The 7,342-nt window shown below is 46.1% G+C and overlaps 1 non-coding gene across 1 annotated transcript; it reads right to left on the reverse strand.

Moving 5' to 3' along the window:
- Positions 1-5,399: 5,399 nt before the first annotated feature.
- On the reverse strand, positions 5,400-5,472 carry TRNAG-CCC (transfer RNA glycine (anticodon CCC)). Its single transcript has one exon. It is a non-coding gene; the product is annotated as a tRNA-Gly (tRNA).
- Between the last annotated feature and the right edge of the window lie 1,870 nt (positions 5,473-7,342).

A 7,342-nucleotide genomic window follows, 5' to 3' on the forward strand; every position in this document is an offset into this window, starting at 1 on the left:
CCCCTGGTGACCAGGGCTACTGGTCTGTCGGAGCTTTCCTGAAGGGCTCACACAGTCCTCCAGTTAGGCGCAGGAACTACTTTGTTGAGAAGGATATTAACAAGATGGGGCCATACAGGGGAAAGGCTGGTGTGGAGGTGGTCAGAGATTGAATTAGGAGATGGAATGGAAAGCTTCCATGGCCCTGATCCCTAATATGACTCTATTCAGGGCCTTTGGGACCAGTTCTAGGTTGCCTGCCTCAAGGGGAAATATTGTGGTCAGGTATATGCAGGTGGAACGATCCCATTTGGGGAAAGGAAAATTGTAGGGAGACACAGAGCATTAATAATTAATTAAGCACATGGGCCCTGAAGTTGGGACTAACTGAATTCAAATCCCTACCCTGTTATTGTACGATGTTGGGTAATTTACTCAACCTAAGTCTTGGTGCCCCATCAGTAAAATGGGTATATTAATGATACCTTTAATCATTAACTGTTTATACAGTAATGATTAATGGCTTTTTGTGGGAATTAAAATGACCAAGTACAAAGTGCTTAATACAATGCTTGTCATACAAACATTCAATGCCTATTATTTTATTCAAATTAAATGGGGGACAACAACAAAAACAATTCTATTGTTCAGAATATATTAACAGGGACTGAAGTTGGCTATAGAAAGAATTTCCTAACAACAAAGGGTGTGAAGCCTAAGAAACTTGTAAAAGCTCCTCCTCAGTTTCTTTCCAAGAGTGGATTTCAACTCAGGGGTGGTCATTTCTGGAGGCAGGGCCTGGGGATGCCCTGGTGATGGGCAGGTATGTGGGCTCCCTGAATCCATGACAACTGATAAACAGACACTCTGTATGGCATTGCCTGGGGTTTACAACCAGGACATGGAGCGCCCGCATTGCCAAGATGCCCTTTATAGCTGTTTCCTGAACCTGAGTAAATTTCTGTTTAAAAATTGCCTCCTGGGCCCCTACCTAAGTCTCCTTACTGCTTAACATTAGCAGTTGCTTCCCTTTGGCTGAGTGAGAGCTGAGCTGCAAAAACTCCCAGAAGGAAGAAAGGAAGGAAGGGATAGTGGGTCGGGTGGGGTGGCAGGGATGAGTCCTCCATAATAGAGAATGGGCCTGAATCCAGGCCTGGATGTCAATAGGGCCTCTTTAAGAGAATTTTTCCTGACTTGAAGGTAGCTGGAAAGCCTGACTACTGGCAAAGGAAGAGTTACTAAGCGTCAGCTGAAGGGATGGCAAGTGGTGAGTGGGGCCCCGGCCAAGCAGTTTTTATCTTCAGGGAAGTTTCAGAGTCATTGTCACTTGCAGGGGATTTCCTGAACTATGAACTTTATTGCAGAGAGGGCAGAAAGGGTGGGTGACAGGAAGTTGGCCTCAGGCGCCACGCCCACCCCGCCCATTCCCCCACAGCAGGATTCTGTGTTACAAACCTAAACCCTGGTCCAGCTTGGCCTCCTGCAGCTGTGCCACCCTCGTCAAGTCCTCACCCTCACTAAGCCCTGGCTCCCTCCTCTATAAAAGGGGATGACAAGAGCACTTAACTGGTAGTAAACACTCAATGTATCTTGGATTTAAATAATATAATAGGTGATGACTCCTGAGGTCAGAGATTTGCACTGAGGGGAAGGAACAGAGAAGAGAGTCTGTCCCTTTTCTTGGGAGCTGATTAGAGGAACAAGCCAGGCATAAATCAAAAGAAATGCAATTGGAAAATGCCTTTTCCAGCCAGTGGTGGGGAGCAAAACACAAATATTGGAAAGAATTTCTAGTTACTCTCTGCAGTATATTTTGTCACACTTTTGTGTTGGTTTTCTCATCCCTATTTTGAGATGCTGTTCAAATAAAAGTGTGTCCTCCGGGCTCCCACAGACTGACAGCAGGAAGCAGCAGTCAGGAAGCACATGGTGGCAAGCCGGACATTTGGTCAGAATGTGTTCTGGGCCCCCTGGCAGATTCTGGGGAATTGACTTGGGGAATCGACCATTTCACTACAAAAGCACGGAGGGGATGGCACACTCTAGGGACTAGATTGTGCTGGCTGAAGACTAGGCAGGGGTCACCGAATTCAATAGGAGGCAACAAGCATCTACCAGGCACCTGTGTGTTCAGTAATCAGAGAAGGCTTCCAGATGGAGGGGCCTTCTTCTAGTAATCGGCGGGAGATTATTGGCTCAGGCAAAGGGTATAGGATTCAAAAAGGAGAGGAGGATCAACACCAAGAAGCAGTAAGGTGGAGAAAGCACCTCTGCCTCGGGGGCTTGTAGAGAGACCAGGTGGTATCAGAGGTAGCGGGGCAGAGAACAACATCCCAGGGAGCAGATGTTGAGGAAGGATTAGCCTCTGACAACGGATGTGAAATACTGACCCAGAGAAAAGTGCCTGGTGTTTGTCCAGGCCAAACCAGTGCAGCAGCTTCTGCGGGAGGAGGTGCAGGAAGATGGCCCAGGTTGGGAGGCCGAGGCTCCTGCAGCTCGCCCTGGGGGAGCCTCACCAAGGTCCAGAACTCAGTCTCCCTACCTGGAGACAGATCCTCCAGGAGGATTTAGAGAAGGATCCTTGTTTGGAATCAAGGCAGGTGGCTATGCACACACATGAGCACACACGTATAAATAATACAACTTTTTTTTTTTTTAAGGTCACCTATGCATAGAAAGAACTGGATGGAAATGTTAATAGTGATTGCTTGATGGAACTATATTTATTTTATTTCTATTTCATGCATTTCAAATGTTCTTTAATGAGCAAATACTGGTTTCTAAAAAGAGAGAAAAGAAGCGCATCTGCCTGTCAACGTTTAGTTCCTGAAATCAAAGGTTTCTTTCCAGCCCTACTGATATAGCTAAAACTGACTAAATTAGTTAGGCCTCCATCACCTTATACTTCACTTGCACGTCTTCTTTCCATATGTTTTTCTTTTCCTTTGTTAATGATTCCTTTGCGCCTAATTTACCTGCTAGTATTTGACACTATTGAACTCATTTTCTGAAGCTGTTTTACCGCTTGGCTTTCAGGTGGCAGCTTTCTTTTGCTTCTTGGATGGCTGCCTAGCCCCTAAAGTTGATGTTATTCAGGGCCTGTCCTCAACTGACCCTCCGTGTTAGCACACTCGTTCCCATGGCTGCAGCTACACCGCCCTATGTCAGTAACAACTTGCAGCTCCAACCCATCTTCTTATTTATTTATTTGGCTGCATCAGGTCTTTTTTTTTTTTTTTTTTTTTGGTTGTGTTGGGTCTTCGTTTCTGCGCGAGGGCTTTCTCTAGCTGTGGCAAGCGGGGGCCACTCTTCATCGCGGTGCGCGGGCCTCTCACTATTGCGGCCTCTCTTGTTGCCGAGCACAGGCTCCAGACGCGCAGGCTCAGTTGTGGCTCATGGGCCCAGTTCCTCCGTGGCATGTGGGATCTTCCCAGACCAGGGCTCGAACCCGTGTCCCCTGCATTGGCAGGCGGATTCTCAACCGCTGCACCACCAGGGAAGCCCCTGCATCAGGTCTTAATTGTGGCACACGGGCTTCTCTCCAGTTGTGGTGCACGGGCTTAGTTGCCCCATGGCATGTGGGATCTTAGTTCCCCCACCAGGGATCGAACCCATGTCCCCTGCATTGGAAGGCGGATTCTTAACCACTGGACCACCAGGGAAGTCCCCCAACCCATCTTCTTGCAGAAACATTTCTCCAATCACCTACTGTCTATCCCTACAAGTCCCTCAGATTCAATATGCTTAAAACTTAAACTCTCTGCCTGAGAGCAACTCTTCCTTCTGTATCATCTGTCTTGGTGGTCTGGGTCAGAATCCTAGTTATCATCTATTCTTCCCTACCTCTCTGTAGCAGGTTGAAAAGAGATGTCCACGTCTTATAATTACTACCTTATATGGATAAAGTACACTGCCTTATAAGAAGAAAGATGTGATTAAGGATCCTGAGAGGAGCTTATCTTGGATTATCTAGATGGGTACTAAATCCAATGAGGAGTGCCCTTAAGAGACACCTGGAGGAGAAGGCACACTGAGAAGAGGAGGCATTGTGACCACAGAGGCAGAGACTGGCATGACGCTGCAAGCCAAGGGATGCCAACAGCCACTCAAAGAACAGACTGTCCCCTACAGCCTTGGGAGGGAGTGTGGTCCTGCCAACACCTTGAACTTCTAAGAGCCTCCAGAATCTGCCACTGTGAAAGAATAACTTTCTGTTGCGTTAAGGCACCCAGTTAGTGTTGTTATGGAAATTAATATAACCTCATTCTTTGGCACCTAATTGATCACAAAAGTCCTGTTGACTTCAACTCCTAAATAGCTCTGGTTTTCCCTCCCTTCTGCATCGCCACTGTCTGGTCCGGGCCCTCCTGCGCTCTCTTGAACCACTGTAGTGGTCTCCTAACTGGTCTCCCTTCCTCCAGGCTTTCCCTGATTATTATCCCTACACCCAATCCATTCTCCACAGTGCTTCCACAACCTAGAACCACAGGGATCATTCTAGAATATAAGTTTGACTACATCACTCCCCTATTAAGAGACCTCAAAAGCTCTCTACTGCCTTTAATAGGACCAAGTCCAGATTATTCCTCAGGATGGTATACAAGGCCTTTCCCAGGCTGGATTTAACCTTCTTTCCAGCCTCCTCTCTCACTCTGCCCCACTAGGAACGCTGTGCTCTCATCACACGGATCGTTGCAATTTCCTTGTCATGACCTGCTTTTTGAAGCTCCTGCTCTTTTTTAGAAAATAAACCTTTAATTTTGTGGTAATTGTAGATTCATGTACAATTGTAAGAAATTAAATAGAGAGATCACGTGCACCTTTTAATGCAGCTTCCCTCAGCGGTAACATCTTGCAAAACCTTAGTACAGTATCACAACCAGGATATCAACATTGATGCAATTCACCTACCTTATTCAATTTCCTATTTTTCTGGTCCTCATTACATAGTTGGTTCAATGCATTTTTATCACGTGTAGGTTTGTGGATACACCACCAGGGTCAAGATACAGCACAAGGACCCCTTCCTCACATAGCCATCACACCCCCACCTCCCTTCTACTTAACCCCTAGCATCAGTAGCCTAGTCTCCATTTCTATAATTTTGAAATTTCAAGAGTGTTAAATGAACAGAATATATAGTATGTAATTTAAAATGCTTTCAAATTTAGCTTAATTCTGTGGAGATTTCAGTCAAGTTATTGCATGTGCCAGGTTTGTTCCTTTTTATTGATGGGTAGTATTCCATCCTTTGCCTTTTTAAAAAACTATATTTATTTATTTATTTATTTATTTGGCTGTGCTGGGTCTTAGCTGTGGCACGCGGGATCTTCGTTGCCATGTGCGGGACCTTCGTTGTGGCATGCGGGATCTTTAGCTGTGGCATGCGGGCTCTTTTAGTTGCAGCATGCAGGATCTAGTTCCCTGACCAGGGATCGAACCTGGGCCCCCTGCATTGGGAGTGCAGAGTCTTAACCACTGGACCACCAGGGAAGTCCCCATCCTGTGCTTTATTATGGCATCCTCCCCGGTTTTCTCCACCTAAAGGCCACTCATCTTTTAATCAGATTCGAATCCCATTCTCCCACCCGCAGCATTTGTTATAAGTTATTGCAATTATCTGTTGTACGCTCAGCTCACACCATCTTCTCTGGTGTTTTCCTCTCCCCATGCACCCCCCATCCCATCCTTGCAGTGACTCAGAGCAGCCAGGTTGGTGCAGGGTGACCGCACATTCTGGCCACAGTTGATTGAACAAGGAGTGAGTGCATTGGTTCACCCTAGCAGGGCCAAACAAGTCCCTCCCTCAGGGAATCTAGAGTTGGACTGAGATTCCCATCCTTTCCTTTCAAAACTTTTTTTTTTTTTTTTTTTTTTTAAAGCAGAGTAGCCTAAAAACTCAGATAAGCAGCAACCATTTTACATCAAGCAGTCTGGGAGGCAGAGAATCAGGATAACAAAAGGCAAGGGATGATGTCTGCGTGTCACCTAGCACTCTGGCCCTGAGGGCTGGGAATCTTAAGCCTGGGGCTCTGAGACACTCCTATATCCTTAAAACTGACACCCTTCCGCCACCCTCCCTCCTGTCCCTTTTGAACTCAAATGAGCTTGTTAGATGTGATTCAACTAGACTGTAGTGTCCTTCAGGACAGAAACTTGTTTCTTTTTATATGCTAGTACTTTTGCTGAAAAGTTCTTTGCATTCTGGAGCTGCTTCTCTCTCCGCCTTTGTAGAGACCCTCAGGATACCCTCCCCAGTTTGGTCTGCCATTTTTGTCCCTCAACCTCTTCCAAAGCACACTCTTGTAAGACATCATTAACTTGGGCTTTGCTCACATCTTAATTAACACTCAGGTCCCATAGCCCTCATGTCTTCAGTTTGCGAGATGATGTCCCTTATCTTTGTGTCCTTAAATTGGGCAGTTAATCTCATTTCCCCAACAGATTAGGAGACCCCTGAAACCTGAGAATCTCTCCCCCAGCAGTTCGAGGGCTCCCAGAGGGCAGACAGAATGTCTTCATTAATCTTGCTGATCCCTCGAGGGAAGAACTTTCCTATTAAAAAAAAAAATCCTGGCCCTGCATTAGCTCTGCACACTGTGGGTGCTAAGTGCTGACTGACTGGGTAAGCGACAGACTTAGTTCCCCGGAGTGTCATAGTCTTTCTTTCCACAGGGAGAAAGTAATAACACTAGGCAGAGCAGGCTGGATCCCTTAATATGATTACCTGGGATTTGTGGGCTGGTGACTCTTTCCCCCAACTTTATTGGGTCCATTCATCTCCACAAAATAGATATTCCCAGAGACCACTAATGCTGCTGGCCAGATGGTAGGCTACCATTCATTGGCCTGACCCTACTAATCACAACTGAAGCACTGCCTCCAGCCCAAGACAGGGGGAGAACCCAACACTGCTGAGGCAGGGGTTGTACTGACAAGTGTGATTTAACCAAGGTCAACAGTGCTGAACCTGCTCTGTATCTGTATTTAAGACATCCTAGGGACTTCCCTGGCAGTCCGGTGGTGAAGACTGCATGCTCCCCATGCAGGGGGCACAGGTTTGATCCCTGGTTGGGGAATTAAGATCCCGCATGCCACATGGCATGGCCAAAAAAAAAAGACATCCTTTTAACCTTTTAAAAACATACTAACTTGAGATATAACTCACATAGCATACAATTCACCTGTTAAGTGTATAATTCAGTGGTATTTAGTATATTCACACAGTTGTGCAACCATCTCTATAATAAATTTTAGAACATTTTCTTTACCCTAGAAAGAATCTCCATACCCATTAGCAGTCATTCTCCATTTTCCCCCAACACCCAGCCCTAGAAAAACACTAATCTATTTTATTTCCATA

This window comes from Eschrichtius robustus, chromosome 20, assembly GCF_028021215.1.
Source record: "Eschrichtius robustus isolate mEscRob2 chromosome 20, mEscRob2.pri, whole genome shotgun sequence".
In the NCBI taxonomy this organism is placed as follows: domain Eukaryota; kingdom Metazoa; phylum Chordata; class Mammalia; order Artiodactyla; family Eschrichtiidae; genus Eschrichtius; species Eschrichtius robustus.